Source organism: Pteropus alecto, unplaced genomic scaffold (genome assembly GCF_000325575.1).
Source record: "Pteropus alecto unplaced genomic scaffold, ASM32557v1 scaffold81, whole genome shotgun sequence".
Classification (NCBI taxonomy): Eukaryota; Metazoa; Chordata; class Mammalia; order Chiroptera; family Pteropodidae; genus Pteropus; species Pteropus alecto.
Genome location: NW_006433378.1, coordinates 7,745,391 through 7,762,839, shown reverse-complemented (window position 1 = coordinate 7,762,839; position 17,449 = coordinate 7,745,391). Strand labels below are relative to the sequence as shown.

Sequence of the window (17,449 nt, the reverse complement as noted above, 5' to 3'; positions counted from 1 at the left end):
CAAAAAATATCAGGCATTCTTCCTTCAGCTTTGTCCTGGGATACAAAGTCATTGCTATAACAATTATTTATTATTAAGATTCTGACACCAATTCTGATGTGCAAGTCCCCCGCACCGTGCCACACCAACAATTCCCCAACGCCAGATAGTTGTCCTACAATTCAACTCAATTATGACACTACCTATCTGGAGAGAGCATCAAATTCCATAAGCTAAGGGCTCGGTCTCATAGACTGCCCTTCACTACAGATGCCAATAGCAAGACCTTATGTCATGCGCGTTTATAACCAACTGGCTATAAATCAGATGTTCCCACCACCCCCTCCTTGGGTTTGATTAATTTGCTAGAGTGGTTGACAGAACTCAGGAAATCAGTTTATGCACTAGATTACCAGTTTATTACAAAAAAGATATAATTGAGGGACTGCCAGATGGAAGAAATGCATTGAGAAAGGCTTAGGGAAAGGGTACAGACTTCTATGCATTTTTTGAATATTGCTCTCCTCAGATCTTGTGTTCACCAACCAGGAAGCTCTCCAAACCCCCCTCTTCCCTTCTCAGAGGTGGGGGTGGTGCGGGGGAGTGTGGTTCAACCCTCTAATCACATAGTTGGTTCCTCTGGCAACCAGCCCCCCAGTCTTAGCAGACCAAGAGGGCTTTCTAAAAGTCACCTCATTAACATAATAAAGACACCTTTATCAGGCTCATGATCAAGGGTTTTAGGAGCTCTGCATCAAGAAATGGATAAAGACCAAATATATATTTCTTATTATAAATGACAGTATCGCAATGCAAACTCCTATTTGTTACAGGGGCATAGAAATAAAGTTGTTTTTTATGTTGACTTTTATATATCCCAACTTTACCAAACTTATTTATTAATTCTAACAATTTACTGTAGGTTCTTTTAGATTCGTTAGGCACATATCATTTTATTTGCAAATAACAGCAGTTTTATTTGCTCCTTTCCAAACGTTATACCAACTTTACTTCTTTGTTCTTCCTATTGCCATAGCTAGGATATTTTGTTCAATGTTGACTGGAAATGATGCTAGATGGCATCCTTTCATATACTGTAATTCTTTTGTACACTTAATTTTTATGTAGTTAATGTGCATTTAGAGTTACCTATCTAATTATCTTCATTTCCTCATTATTCCCTCCTGAGCTTTTACCTACATCCTTTTCCACCTGCAAAAAGAACACACTTTTATTTTTTTTATTTTTTTCGATTACAGTTGACATTCAATATTATATTAGTTTCAGGTGTACAACATAGTGGTTAGACATTTACATAATTTAATACACGATTGCCCCGATCAGTCTAGTATCAAGCTGGCACCATATGTAGTTATTACTAATTATTGATTATATTCCCTACTCTGTATTTTACATCCCTGTGACTATTTTATAACTGCCAATTTGTACTTTTTAATCCCTTCACCTTTTTTACCCATACCCTCACCCCCATTTCATCATACCCTCACCCCCAATCATCAGTTTGTTCTCTGTGTGTATTAGTTTGTTTCTGTTTGTTTGTTTTGTACTTTAAATCCAGGTGTAAGTGAAATCATATGGTATTTGTCTTTCTCTGCCTGATTTATTTCACTTAGAATAATACCCTCTAGGTTCATCCATATTGTAGCAAATGGTCAGATTTCATTCTTTTTAAAGGCCAAGTAATAATACATTGCATATATAATATTCTATTGTATCACTTCTTCTTTATCCAGTCATCTATTGATGGACTCTTAGGTTGCTTCCATATCTTAGTTATTGTAAATAATGCTGCAATGAACATAGGGCTGTACATATATTTTTGAATTAGTGTTTTAAATATCTTTGGATAAATATCAAGAAATAGAATTGCTGAGTCATAAGGAAGTTTTATTTTTAGTTTTTTGAGGAACCTCCCAACTGTTTTCTATAGTGTCTACAGCAATTTGCAATCTTATGAGCAATGTAAAAGAGTTTACTGCCTATGTTTTCTAATAGGAGTTTTATGGTTTTAGGTCTTACATCTAAGTCTTTAATCCATTTTGAGTATATTCTTATATGTGGTATAAGAAAGTGGTCTAGCTTCATATTTTTTGTATATGTTTGTCCAGTTTTCCTAATTTATTAAAGAGAATGTCTTTACCCCACTATATATTCTTGCCTCTTTTTTTATAAATTAATGGGTCATATAGGCGTGGGTTTATTTCTGGGCTCTCTATTCTGTTCCATTGACTTATGTGTCTGTTTTTAAGCTAATACTATGCTATTTTGATTACTATAGCCCTATACTATAGTTTGATATTAGGTAGTGCGATTCCTCCAACTTTGTAAGAAGACACACTTTAATATTTCTTTTGCTGTGGATCTGCTGATAACAAATTCCCTTAGTTTATCTTCACTCTTGAACATGTAGATTTTTTAATTTTGAAAATGATCTTTCCACTGACTTTTTGGGCATCTATTCTTTATATTGAAAATTCAGATATCAGCATAATTATTAGTTCTTTGAGTTTAAGAGTGTTAGTCCCTAGTCACCTGCAAGAAACAAACATAAGTCCTTGTATAAGAAGGTACCATACCAGGCTTGTCACAAATTTGTGTATACACTCTTCAGCACTCAATCAAAAGTAACTAGGCACATGAGAAAAAAAGAGAATAGAAATTAAAATTCAGAGTTTTAGTGCCCTGAAACTTGGATACTACAGGCTTGTCTGACATAGTATCATTGATGTTAATCAGCTAATTTTTCTGAAGTCTCTATCTTATAACCACATTTCCCATTCTAACAAGCCTACCACACGTTTAACAGAACAAGTTTGGCTAAGTTCAGCTTAGCATACGTGACATTTAGGACAATAGAATTTTTTAACACTAAGAAGTTATTGAAAGTTTTTGAAAAGCTGAGAAGTGACCGAATCCAAACTTCTGTTTCAATCAACTAGGAAGTAAAGTGAACAATGAATTGGTATAACCACAAGTGAACTTCATTTCTTTAGTGTGCATTTTGCTTTAATCCAAGCTAGCTTTGCTTAACCTGATTGACAGAACTATGACTTACTTGCATTCTTTCCACCAGATTCTTCTACCTGGACATATACTGTATGCCCACTCCTTTTAATCATTAAGCTCTAAGGACATTAGGTTCTGGTTAGCAACAAACTCACTTAAGACTAAAGCTTCAAGTATATCGAGCATGACCAGGATACAATAACCAAACCTCAAACTTGAATAATGCTTTAGTCAAACAAAGATAACACCTGGGCCTCAGTTATGTTTCAGCTCCAGACTCATGAAAGCTGAATGGCTTCATAGACCACATCCCCTGGAAACCAGACAGAACAATGGCATGGCTGACATCCTGACCTAATGCCATGATCAACCGTCCTCTCCTTTAGCCCCAACCAATCAGTGGAGCCCATGACCCCAACTCCCATAGTAACCATGATTAATGATTTTTCCCTTATATAACCTAGCAACTAGAGGCTATTGGAGAGCCAGGTTTTTGAGCTAGTGCTCACCGGGCTTGGTCACTGGCACCAATTCCTTAAATAAACCTTTACTTTCTTTGCTGCAATTTCCTGTTCATGTCTTGTTTGGCTTGCATGCACACAGTAGAGCAGACCCTTTGAGTCTGTGGTAACCTTGGGATAAAGAAAAGGAGAAATTGTGTTTTTGTAAGGATAATGGTTAAAATGTTAGTATAATAATCCAGGAAAAATAAGAGAAGAGTGTTCGTGCTGGTTAATTTGGGCATAGGAAGTGGAATGTGGGGAAAGGATTCAAGAGATCCTGTGCAGATAAAAATTTTAGGACTTGGAAATTTACTGCATGGGGAAGTAATAAAGAAGTCATGAAAGACCACTTGGATGTGTAAGCGCAGATGAACGAGGGCAATGGTGGTTCCATAAAGTTTATGGGTTCACAGGAGTGTGGGTATGTGATGGGTCCTGAAAATGGAGAGAAAAGTGGATCTACTTTTCAGGAAATACATTGGACTCATTGATGTAGATTTGGTAGCTGTGTGCCATGAGATCATAGCTGAAATAGTGAGAATGGGTAGAAACAATCATAGAAGAAATGGGAGCGAGATGAAAGGAGAAGAAAGATGCTTTATTTATGTTGACGTAAGAATGTCCAAACCTGTAGAGGATTTTTATAAGAATTTACTTGAGTCAAACAGAAGATATGCCTGGAAGCAAGATCTCAGCAGACTGAGAAAAATGCTTCAGAGAATAACAATTTGCAGTTTCTTTTATGCTTTTGAGATTACGTAGGGAATTTAAAAAAGGTTACATGAAGGTGGGAGAAAGCGAAGTGGGGATCAGATTATAGGAGAGTTAAGATTATGTGCTGTCTTGAGAGTGGAGACACTTTAGAAGGAGGGGTCTGAAAGGGGACATTCAATGGTGTGTTAACCTAGACGCACAGAAACAATGGACAGGGCTGGCTTAAGACAAAGATGAGTCTTGTACTAAAGAAGTTATGTGCCTGGGGTGTGACTACCTACCATGACCTGCCCAGTTAGGAATTTATGATCAGATCACCCTGTGAGGTTACTTTTTGTACAATCCCTTTTTCATCCATATTTAATAGAAACGTGGAGGAAAAAGAGGACAGTAGAGGCTGATGTTAGCATAGTGATAGCACAGTGTTGTGGAAGCCAAGAACTGAAAGTTCAAGAAATACATAAGTTAAAGGTTTTAAAAGTTCACAGGCCTAGAAATAATAGAAGAAATTAAAGGAGGTTTTCAGTAAGAGGGGTGAGAGGATTAGACAGAACAACTCAGAGTTAAGAGAAGTTTGTCCAGACCCAGGATAAGGCAGAGCCTGCAAGGGACTGATTTGGAGGGAAGACGAGCATCCCGGCAATTGAAGAGTACTAACCTGACCCTTTGTCTTTGAGGCACCTTGGAATAATATTAATCATTCCCTGCTGGAATGTGAAATTGTGCCTTCATGATTTATTGGGGATAATAGAGGAGGAGAAAAAATATACTTTGTTGAAAAACCTTTTTTGCTTTTATTAACACCTACTTCAAAGAGTTACTGGAGAAATTAATCTGACCCTGAATTCCTAGCAGAAACTCATTGAGTTTCAAATGAATAAAAAGCAACGCCGTTAGTTTAACGGACTTGGAAGAGGCTCTACTACCTTCAGCTATGCTAATATCCTGATACTGGTTCAATTTAGCAAGAATGTGACTGAACCTATCCCTTATCTTTGTGATGTCAGGCAATCCCAGCAGAAATACTTTATTGGGACCTGCCTCTCCACTCAGCTACAGAAGCAGCAGGAAATGGGCATAACCGGAGGGAACAGGAAGAGGTTATTTTCCCTCTACCAAAAACCATCAGATATCACAGGTGGACTAGGAGAACAGACAATGACTCTTCTATAATGATATAATTGTTCTGATAAGAACCCAAACAAGACAGACCACATTATTCAATGTTTACAGAGCTGTCTTTCAATGACATACAATTTTGCCCTAGTCAAATAGATCCTATTAATACTTTCATGTCTTTAATTTTTCTGGCCTACTTTTAAACATTCCAAAGCATCTATGTGTATTGAACAAATTATTGTGGAATAGCATTCCCAAATCACTATACTTAAAAAGATATTTTACATTAAAAAGCATCTTGTAAAAGTGAGTGGTTAGTGTTCCTTAGGATTTAGCATTTAGACATTTTAAATGTTATAATAAAAATATACACTAAAAGCCACTGTGTATATACATCTGAATGCGTAGATCAGGTTACATTTTAAAGAATTTTCTTTCCTTTGGCCTGAAAGAATGTACGTGAATACAGTAATCTGCATTAGTAAGAATGATCAATGAAAAGGATTAAGGATGATGGGATTAAAGATAAGCTTTATCTTTGCAAATGGATTGCTATGGTATAAAGCAGAAAATATAAGAGTCTAATATCAAAGTATTTTTATTTCACTTGACACCTTTCCTGGAAACATAACAGATGCAAAAGAAGTTGAGAATCGATTACATTTAGAATATGATTACATCAAACCAAATGCAAACTTTCCTACTCAGAGGTTGCTTAGAAGTCACATTTCTTTTCTTTATCCTGCTTGTCTTAGTTTTGACTATTTGTAATCAGCATCCCTGCCCAAGGACAGAGTCAGAAAGAACCAGAGATTTAAAGGTAAACTGTGCCAAGGCTGAGCAGCTGTCCTCAGTCTGCGTTCTTCCTGTAGCTGCTGCTGTACAGTACTCAACTTCCGGCTCTTACCCAAGTCTGGGCCACAGATGTCCACAGGAAGTGCATTAGAGAGGTCTAATGGGAGTGAATCAGAAGCACGTGTTCCTTGGTATGTAGTGATGGGCATCCTCAAAGGGCCTGCTATAGGCAGCCCTCTCCCGAGGCCAGAATTGGTTCCAGGCTGGTTGAATGCCAAGTGTCCAGCAAGTCATGCCGTAAAACCACTCCTCCTTCCCCTTTCTCTATATGTTGACAATAAAAGAATTTTAGAATGTTGCTGAGATGAGACATGCAATCATCTCGAGGATGTGGGTGGATGTGTACATCTTTGTAACTGAGCTTAGTCATGTCCTTGTGTGTGGGGTAAGTGCAGCCTGTCTCCGTAGGGACTTTTCTGCCCTGCAATGTCAGAGCACAAAAAACACTTTTTCAGAGGATACACTCTATTCCATGTTTTAAAATTTAATTTTCAGTTAGTCAGTTATAGTCAATCAAAAATTGCTTGGTGAGTGAAACTTGAAGTCAAATGTTTCTGAGTCTTATTTGTCCCATCATCACAGCTAATTATTACATTTGGCACATAACAAATATTTAGATGTTTTGCCAGATTGTCAGAAGCAACAAATATCTCATTGTTATGTGCTATCATATGACAAGAATGGTAGTTTCAACAAGGCATCTTACATCCTATCCATATCTCACCACCAAGTGTTCCCTATCTCAGTGAAGCGACAGACACATCGAGTTGCCCCAAACTGTAGGAGTCATTCTAGATTCCTTCTCTTTTTTTATCTTCAATATTAAAAGATCACTAAATTCTGGGAATTCCGCCTCAAAAATCTCTCTTTTAATTATCTTAGATGATTTATTTCTTTTTAGAACATCTCTTATTGTACAAGTTCTTTTTTCTTTTAATTTTTTAATTAGAAAAAAAAAAGCCAGAACAAAAAAGCCAGAACAAATTAATCACAGTAGAGAAGTCTGCTAGGTATCATTTCTCAGCTTTAAAAAAGGCATTTTATATTTTTAGGATCGCCCACCTTTCAATATTGGCCTGATTGGCAGAGAGAGTTTATCAGTGGTCCTAGCCCTTGTTGACTGTGGCCATCAGGAGCACAGCCACCTTCAGACTCACAGCAGTTTTCTAACAGATCTCTGTGCCTACATTGCTCTCTCCTCTGTCCATGTTTCCTTTTACTATTAACACAGCACAGACTTCCTCAAGTAAAACTCTGACTTCATCGCTCCCTTGCACAAAGTCCACCATGACTTTTTATTGAATGCAACAAAACATAAACCATTTGCCGCACATACAAATTTCTTTATTACTTGGTTCTTACCTCCTCAGTGTCCTCTCAAGAAACAAGTTGCCATCTCTTCTCTGTCCCCAAGCTTTTTATGCTTGAGCAATATTAAACTGCTTGAAGTCATCAAAATACTGCAATGTATCTCATACAATAGTCAGTGTTCTCTATGTCCTTTCTATCTTAATTGCTCCTATCCTCTCCTTTATCTGGCAAATCCCTCAAATCAAGTGAAATCTATGTTAAAAGATGAAGTATTTAGATATACACAATGATAAAAGTTGCCCTGTCACCTATTTCAAATGAACTTTGTATATAACTTAATTATAAAAATTACCATGTTCTATTGTAAATGCTTGTTTGCATTTCTCTTACCCACTAAACTATGGCTTCTATGATTCCATACTCATCTGATCTTTTCTTTGTATCTACACAATTGTGCAAAGGATTGCTTTCTTTTTTACTCAACATCATTTTTGAGTGATCCATACTGACTTGTTTAGCTGCAGTCGGTTATTTTGCATTCTGTGCAGTATTCTAGTATTCCATTTCATGAATATATTACAATATTTTATCCTTTCTTCTATCAATGAACTTTACTGTTGTTTCTAGTTTTTTAATTATTATTATAGACAATGCTACTTTGAAGTCTTGCACACATCTCCAGCTGCACATGTGTAGGCTTTTTTTTTTAGAGTATCCGAAGGTAGAATTGCTGGATTGAAATCATGTTCTTCTTCAGCTTCTCTAGATAATGCAAATGTTTTCCAAAACTGTTGGCTAAAGTATAGTTGGCCTGTCAAAACTCGTACTGGCCTAGACCAAAAAAATGTAATGTCCGGGGTTATCTTTTCAATAGTATCACTGCCAGAAAAAGTTGTATCTTTTCAGAGTTTAAAACAGCATGGTCAATAGAAAGTCAGCCCAAGGTATACACCCTAGCTGGGGATCTGCAAACTACAGCCAGCTTACCAAATCCAGGAATGGTCAACAGCCTGTTTTTGCAGAGCCCTCAAGCTACAATTTTTTTTTTTTTTTTACATTTTTAAGTGGTTGTGAAAAAAATTCAACAGAAACATATGTGGACAAAAACATTAACTATTTGGCCCACTACAGAACAAGTTTTCCTACCTTTGTGCTAGAGCAAGTTTTTCCCACCTTTTTAACCAATGCCTAAAATTACGTTGAAAAAGTAGCCAATAATCTCTTTTGCCCTTTACAAGGACATTTTTTTCTCCTCCTGGAAGATGGTATAAATTAAAAATCTTACCAGTGGTATATAAGGAGTCAGGTGAGTAAAACTTGGTTTTATCTTTGAGTTTTAATTGGTATTTTATTAATTAATGAGATTGTATATCTTCTTATATGCCTAGTTATTACTATTAGCCTGTTTTAATGCCTGTTTATGTCTTTTCCATTTTGGGGAATTGTTTGGCTCTTATTGCAGTTCTTTATATATTCTAATACTTTTCAATTTTTACGTGTTGGAGATATCTTTCTCTAGTGCATAATTTGTCTTTCATTTTCTTTTCGAAGTTTTTTGGCATACAGAAATACAATTTAATTTGTGATTAAATTTATCAATCTATGTTTTGAACTGGGACTTTGAAATCATTGCTTACCACAAAATTATAAAGATATTCTCTTCTATATACTTTTAACACCTTTAGCATTGTAAGAAAGTTTTGCTTATCACATTTAAATTCTTAATTTATATAAAATTAATTTTTTGTATGATGTAGAAATGCAATTTTTTTCATCTGCAGTTTGTATCATAATTTTAAAAATTTTAAATCCTTTCCTTATCTATATTATCAACTCAATGTATCAAGTTTTCTTTTATGCAAGAGTCTACTTTTTGAATCCTTATTATATTCTATCGATCTATTTTCTTTTAATAAACAAAATATTCTTAATTAGTAAATTACTTTAAAATTACTTCATAAGTCTTCTTATCTGGTAGATTAAATCCCTTCTACTTTGTTTCTTTTCAGAATTGTCCTGGCTATAATTTTTTCTTTGCTCTTTCATAAACATTTTATAATCAGCTTATCATATTTCTAAGAAAAAAAACCTGCTGGGCATTTGACTGGCATTTAATTTAATCTATAGATTAAGGAAAACTGCTATTTTTATTATATTGAATATTCAAATCCAGGTATATAATTTGTCCCTCAATTTACCTGGTCTTCTTCAGTAACTTTCTGTGAAGATTTATGACTTACATATCTCTTATGGAATTTATCTAGGAAACATCTTTCTATATCTATATTTGTATTTATATCATTATCTATACATATATGTATTTATTACTGTAGGTAGGTGTTTTTAAGATTACGTTCTCTAACATTTTCTGTTGTATAAAAATGCAATTAACTTTTTAATACTGATTTTATTGTCAACAATCATAGTACTCTTTTATAAATATCAATAATTTTTTATTAGATTGCTTTGGTTTTCCAGTATTGATGATCACACTATTTTCAAACAATGACAGTTTTGCTATTATTTGCTTAATTCTTTTCTTTTTTTTCTCTTTTCTCTTCTCTGCCTCCCTTTCTGTCTCCTTTTCCTCCCTCTGCTCTCTATTTATTTCTTTGTTTCTTTTGTAACCGTATTGTCTAGGCCCTCTAAATATAATACTTGATGTTAAACCAAACTTGTATTCCTAGTTTTTTGAGCCGTTTTTGTACATTGCCTGCATTTAATTTGCTAATATTTTGTTTTAGCTTTTTTGCTTCAAAATTCATGAGTGAATTTGATCTTAATTTTTCCTTTAGATACACCTTTTGTTATTAGTGTCAAGATTATATTAACCTCGTTAAATGAATTAGGAAATGTTCATTTTATTCTTTAGACAAATTTGTGTGATAATGGATTGTCCGTTCCTTTGGTTTAAGGTAGAATTTGCCTTAAAAAAAAATATCTAGGCCTGTTTTTTTCCTTCCCTTATGAAAAGATTCATAATTGTTAGTTAAATTGATTTGATTATAGGATTATTTTATTTTCTATTTCTTCTTGAACCAGTTTTTGTTAGTTGTATTTTCCTTATAATCTGTCCATTTCTTCTCATTTAAAAATAATATATATTGGATCTAGCATCCCATAACATTCTCATTATCTTTTAATTTCTGCTTTATCTGTGGTTCCTTTTTTTATTCATGCCTCATTGTATTTTATTACAACCTCCTACTCACCCATCTTAATTAGTCTTGTCAATTTTGTCTTTGCAAAGATCCAACTTTGAATTTGTTGATCTTCCCTATTATGTATTTTTCATGAAGTTATTATTTTAAGGTAATTTTCTTTTGCTTTCTTAGGATTTATTATGTTGTTCTTTTTTTAACTTCTTAAACTAAATGTTCCCTCATTAAATTTCAGCTTTTTCTTCTAAAGTAAAAGCATTTAAGGCTATAACTTTCCCTCTAGATACTTCAATTGATATCAATATGCAATATTTTCATTGTCATTCAGTTACAAGGATTTTTTATTTTCATTACGATTCCATCTTTGATTCATGTGTTATTTGTTAAAAGACAAAAATCAACTGAGTAAATTTTAAAGATCTTATTATCTGAGGTTTTACTCTCCGTGGTTTCAGTTACCTACAGTTAAATGTGGTCTGAGAATATTAAAAGGAAAATTCTAGAAATAAGCAATTCATAAGTTTTAAATGTAAATCATTCTGCTGAACTGATTACTCTCTTTTTTGGTAAAATTTAATTCTATGTTGTCTGATTACAAGATTGCTACACCAGCTCTCCTTTGGTTAATATTTGTTTGATATATATTTTTGCATCATTTTGCTTTCAACCAATTTATAGTCTTATGTTTTAGGTAAGTTTCTTAAATAGAAGATAGCTGGATTTTGTTTCTTTATTGTATTACAAATTGTATTCTTCAAAGTTGAAAATTAGGTCTAATTATATTTATTGTGATTAATATATTTGGATTTATTTCTACAATCTTATTTTGTACTTTCTGTATGTCTTTATCTAATATTTTATTTTTTCTTATTCTTTATCTTCCTTTAGATTGCTTTTTATTTAACTCTAGGTTTTTCTCTACAACTTTGACCTTATGGACTCTATTTTTATTCTTTTAGTGGTTAACCAGTAATTTTACATAATTATCCTTTTACAATTACAAAAAATTTATAATTAATAAAATCTAAACTTAATATCATTATCCTCCATCCCAATGTAGGGAATAAAGAAGCTTTCCCCTATCCCTCTAGGTTCTTCCAACTGATCTAATAATCAAATCAACATGAGACAGATTAATAAGAGAAAATAACCAAATTTAATTATATACCTATGTATGGGAACCCCCGTATGTGACAGAGTCAGAAACCCCATATACATGACAGGATCAGAGATAAAGGGAAAATAAGGTATTGTTTATAAAATTTCCTGGGGCCAAAAGACCAAAGAAAGAGACTAACAATTCTAGCATTATATCAAGAGTTTATTAAGGGAACATACATATGAGCCACATCTCTAAGCTGCAAGCACTAAAGAATTATAAAGAACAGGGTAGGATGGATAGGGATACTAGCGCGTGATCTGTCTCAGATGAGGGAAAATGTCTTACATGCTTGCCTGGGGCAGAGCAACTGCCCATTCCAGGAACCAGGTCACAGCGGGGCAGAGGGGAGAGGTTGGTCAGATGGTCTCCAAGGGGATTTATGGAAAGCAGTCTTCATCTGGCCCTGGTCTATCTCCAGGGTCTGGCAGTGGTTACATCATAGTATAGTCTCTCTTCCATGGGTATACATGATGTTCTGAGCTAAGGATAAAGCAAAGCACCTTGGGGCTTCAGAGGTGAGGAAGGTCATTGGAAGGACCATAAGAAAAGCAGATGTTCAGTAATTAGATGCTTGCCTTGCCCTATACATAGGTCATAAAAAGTTCTCTCTAGTAATAATTTTTATTATGGGCAAGGCCCCAAATTTAAATTTTTTAAGGGAGAGGTAAAATCCCATGAGCCTAAAGGGTCTCAACTGCCTTCAGCTCAAAATAACACCAAAGTGTCACATATTGGGGAGGCTTGTTTTGAACCCCTTCACCAACAACAGAAGCAAGCACTTTAGAATGCTTTAACTCAAACTGATACTATCTCAAGTTACACACCACCATCGTCCAGTATTTTTTATTCCCATACACTTTTTTAGTCAATATTTGCTTAGATTTACCTATGTTGTTACAATATTCTTTGCTTATCATTTTCTCTTGCATTTCAGATCTTCTATCTAGTATCATTTCATTTTATAAATTCATTCTCAAGATATTCCTTTAGTGAGAGTTAGGTGGTAATAATTCTCTCCATTTTTGTTTGGCATAATCTAGCTGGGATCACTTTACTATTTTTATCTTGGGAATTTTCAGGCTATACAATTAGCATAAATCCTGCATCCTAGAAAAAAAAAAAAACATCAGAAGTCTGGCTTGATCATGAATTTTCACCAGAAGCTTTTTGGTATACCTTTAACCTGTCTGAGTCAAGTCAGAAAAAAGCAAATATCTTTATGTTGGTAGAGGTGTGTGTGTGGGGGGGCGGTGATGAGGTGTGGGGTACTGTCCCAAGTTCACGGCACCAGAAAAAACTGTTACCGTTGGAGCGATCAGAGTTCCGATAACACAACTCTAAGTCCTTTTCACTGCCAAAGAAATAAATTTCGACTCAGCGAATATGAGAAATATTCGTTTCTTAAAAGCACAGTATGAGGTAGAAGACAGGTCAAGCCTAAACCAACTAGCTACGTGGAAATGAGGTTATGTATCCCTAAGCAAGGTACGGGTTACAGCCAAGGCAGATGGAAAGCTGTAACCTCCGGGGAGGGAGAGGGCTGTGTTATATTTAGGGGCAGCGATGCAGCGATGGGGTAGTTACAAAGGCATTCCTAGCTGATTAGCAAGTGAGGTCATTTTGATTGAAACCTGGCTGCTATATAACTTTGCCTAGTGCACATGTGCTTACCCAGAATTTAGTTTGCTATAATTAGATTCATGAACTTCAGGCATAAACATAGTATTATAATGATCTTTTGTGTAGGCATCTGTGGCCAGATTAGGCGAGCTAAGACTATGACCCACCTTTCCTTTGTCTGTAGGGATGCAGGAGGGGTTCTCTAACTGCCAAAAGGGTGTTCTTTGGGCAGTCTCTAGGCTGGACCACTATTCCTTTGTTCCCCCGTCGCTCATGTCTGACTAGTTACCTAACATTTCAGAGTTCTGGTAACAGTACGGAGGGAGTGGGAATGGGGTTTGAGTTTCGTTCTTTCTTTTTTTTAGTTCACCTTTTCACTGCAGATGTTTCTTTTCGGTGGTCTCAAATTTATGTAGGAATCTCTGATCTGACTTTTCACCTTGCTTTGTACTAAGCTTTGTAAAAAGTCCCTGGCATTTACAAGTCCTGTGAAAATTGAAGTTCTAGGTCACCTAGGTTTGGTGAGGCCTCCTGAGATGGGTAGATGCCCAAGGGCAGTGCCATCTTCAGCACTCGTGTATCTTTCTGGATTCTTGGCTTCTCATGTTTAGGATTTCTAAGGTTTTCCTTCACTTTCTTGCTGGGTCATTGGTGCGTTTAAAGAGCCTTTGAAAAATACTTTATCAGGCATTTGTACGTGTTGCATACAAAGACAGCGTTTAAGTATCTTCTCTTCATCTTGCCATAACCAATGCATTCCACTCTTAATAATTAATGCGTGACAGCCAAGAGGACTATTTTATTCTCCATCCCTGCAACTCAGAAAAACCTGTATGACTTGGACAATCACAGTTTTCTCAGTTTTCTCAGTTTCCTTACCAGGGGCTCTTTATTTAATCTGTTAAAAAACAAAACAAAACAAAAAAAAAACCTTCTCAAACTTGCATAACCTTCTTCTAGAAAGAGATTTAGCATTCTTGATGAAACCTTTAAATTTCTGGTCAACTTCAATGAGATTAAGACTTCAGCTGGAAGTCAGAGTCTAAAATTAACTTTATGCACTTTTTAGTTCTTCTGTATACTGTATATCCATTTTTCCCCTGTAAAATACCCTCACTAAAAGTAATTCTTTGAATCATCTCCCCGCAGAGTTTTTTTCTCTTGCAACAAGATAAAGCTGTAAGCCAAAATTAATTTTAGACTGTAATAAGGAATAAAAGCATTTATTTGCGTGAAAAGAGTTGCAGCCTAGGAGACACAGATTCAGGTTGCAACCTTAATTGTGCTCCGCTGAGGCAAAAGGGAAGTCACTTTTTATAGAGAATTTTCCTGTCCCCAATTCCCATTTTTGTCTGTTTCATGTAAATGAGGCTTTCAAATTTTACAGTTCTGATAGGTCTAAATTGTGCAGTTCCGATTGGTCGATATTGATGCAAATGAAGATATAATTTGCATAGTTCTGACTGGACAGGGCAAGCCTCAGTCCATTGGTCAAAAGACAAAACCAGGGTTTCCCTGCAGTGGCTTTCTTACCATATGCAAGTGGGGCACAGTGCTAGAAGCCAAGAGTTCAGTCTGAGGTGTTTCCCAGTATATCGAGTAAGTGAGGAGCCGGTCAGTAAATGGCCAGTAGGCTCTTATTATCCATAAAATTTCAGCCCTCCATTGACCATGGAGAATCCATCTCAGCAGATAAATTCCTTCTCAGGGTTCATGCCAAATGAATTTTTCTTCTTTGGGGTCTACAGAACTCATAACTAAATAGCCTAAAAGTTTTCATTAACGAATCTTTAATTTAAGAAAATTTAAATAAATTATCTTTGTTTTCAACTTTCAGCTCTAAGTATAGAGGCACTACAAATAAATCAAACCATCTTATTTTCTCCTGATAATAAGGTATTCCTGAACTGCAAGAATATATTGTTACCTTTCAAAGGAACTTTTTCTGGTTAAAATTTTTGTGCAAATTGGAAAACAGAACCTAGCTTGAAAAGTTTAAATTGAAATGTTAACACCAGGCATTTGAGTTTATTGCATTTCCTGTTGATATGCAAATTTAGTAATTATTCTGGCCTAGGCATTCACCCCCACCACCAACATTCATTATTATGTTAATCAGAAGAAATGTATTAAATTTTTAATGCACAGGCCTCCTTATGAAGAAACTGAGGACTGGCTACATGGGGGAAGAAAAAAGAAAGAAAGAAGACTTTTCTAGTTTATTATAATTCATTGTCGATTAAGTAAGTTTAAAATAACATTTTGGTAATTTAGTTGAAGGGTAATAAAAATTAAGTACTGGAATGTTAGAAGTCTAGATTTCTCACAGAATGTATTTTAGTAAATCACCTTTCTATGCTTAAATCCTTTCTATAAAATGAGGATAATAGTAACTCAGTATTTGAATCAAAATGAACTGGGTTCGAATTCCAGTTGAGACACTTACCAGTGTTTTTAACTTAGCCAAGCTCCTTATGCTCTTTTGTGTGGTAATTACACCCATATTTTAGGATTGCTATGATGATTAAGCAGTGTCTGCAACACGCACCAAGAAAGAGTAAAGCATAGAGATGTAGAGAGAATACTTTTAAAGTCTATATATTAGACTTCTCTATATTAATCTAATTTAATACTTGCTTTAACTTCTTTTAATGTCTCTCCATTGCGTTCCATTTACTATTTCATTAGCAAGTATCAATTTTACTCCTTTTCAGCTTTCTCTACCATGGAAAGAGTATAAAATTTATCAGTGCAAAGGGTCTCTTCTCAGAAGCAGTGAGTCATTTTGTTGTTAAAAATAGATAATTGCAGGTTCAGGATAACCCACCTGTGTGTGTGTGTGTGTGTGTGTGTGTGTGTGTGTGTGTGTGCGCGCGCGCATATAGATATATTTGCAATTATATGTGATTCAAAGGAGGAAAAGGATCGCATTAAACCTACTTATATACTAGACATTGAATAATTGTACTAAAATTTAGGGAAGCAAAAAAAATCAGAGGAGTTTCAGTTCTGAGCTCCTTGCCGCATAGCTGTTTAAGACAGCTTTTATAAAGGAATAGCCCTTGTGCTAAAAGTTTTTCCCCCCCCCTAGAGAAGGAATCACAAGTAATTACTTGAGAAGGAATTACTGGAAACGGTGTGCTAGGCTGCATTAAAGTGTCAAGGGTTCAGACACACTGCAGCTAATTTTAGTAGATAGAGCAGATACACTTCAGCTTATTTTCCTCTGACTCTCATTCCCCATCCCCAAGCCCTCAGGTACACTCATTACAAGATTCCCTAGAGTCAGAAGGTGGGAGTGGAGTTTCAGTACAGAATGTAGCTCTTGACATCATACTGGTCTGACCAAGGAAAAGAAAGGAGGAGAAGAAAAAAGAGACGAGAAGGAAAGAGGGGAGAGGGAAGGAGATGGGGGGTGGGGTGGGGAAGGGGAGAGGCAAAGAAGAGAAAGAAAAAAAAGGAAGAGGGAAAATAAAGGAAAAATGAGAAAGGAAGGAAGCTTGGATAGAGGGAGGAAAAGGAGCAAGAAAGAGAGCGAAAGAAGAATGTGAGAAAAAGAAAGTCCAATATGAAAAGAAATAGAACCATCATCTGCACTCCAGAATCTCCAAGAGGCAATGTATTGTTTTCTTGAAATCCCCGAAGCTAAGCAATTCCAAGAATGTTTGGCAAAGCCCTTTTGGGAAGGGTGAGGTGGGGCACGTGGCGGGGGGGGGGGTGTTCTCACACACACACACACACGTCCCCCACGCATGATGTGACAGGATCGGGGAGACCTAGCGGAAACCTTCAGGTCACCCAGAGAACTGCTCCTCTCGCTGGTCCTGCAGCGGCGAGGCGGGAGGCGGGGTGAGGGGAGAGCTCCGAAACGCGCGGGGCGCGGAGATGAGCAAGTGGCGAAGCTTGACCGAGAGCAGGCGGGAGCAGCCGCCCAACTCCCGGCGCGGGATCTGCTGAGAGGCCACGGTGAGTCTCTCCGGGTGCGGGTCGGAGGGATG

At 36.0% G+C, this 17,449-nt stretch overlaps 1 protein-coding gene across 1 annotated transcript in view; it reads left to right on the top strand.

The window, feature by feature from the left end:
- The first annotated feature begins 17,307 nt into the window (after nucleotides 1–17,307).
- Nucleotides 17,308–17,449, top strand: part of MME (membrane metalloendopeptidase) — an 85,946-nt gene continuing 85,804 nt past the window's right edge. The window contains exon 1 of the mRNA XM_006908211.2: nucleotides 17,308–17,417. The gene's annotated coding sequence lies outside the window, so the exon portion shown is untranslated. The remainder of the gene's footprint in view (nucleotides 17,418–17,449) is intronic.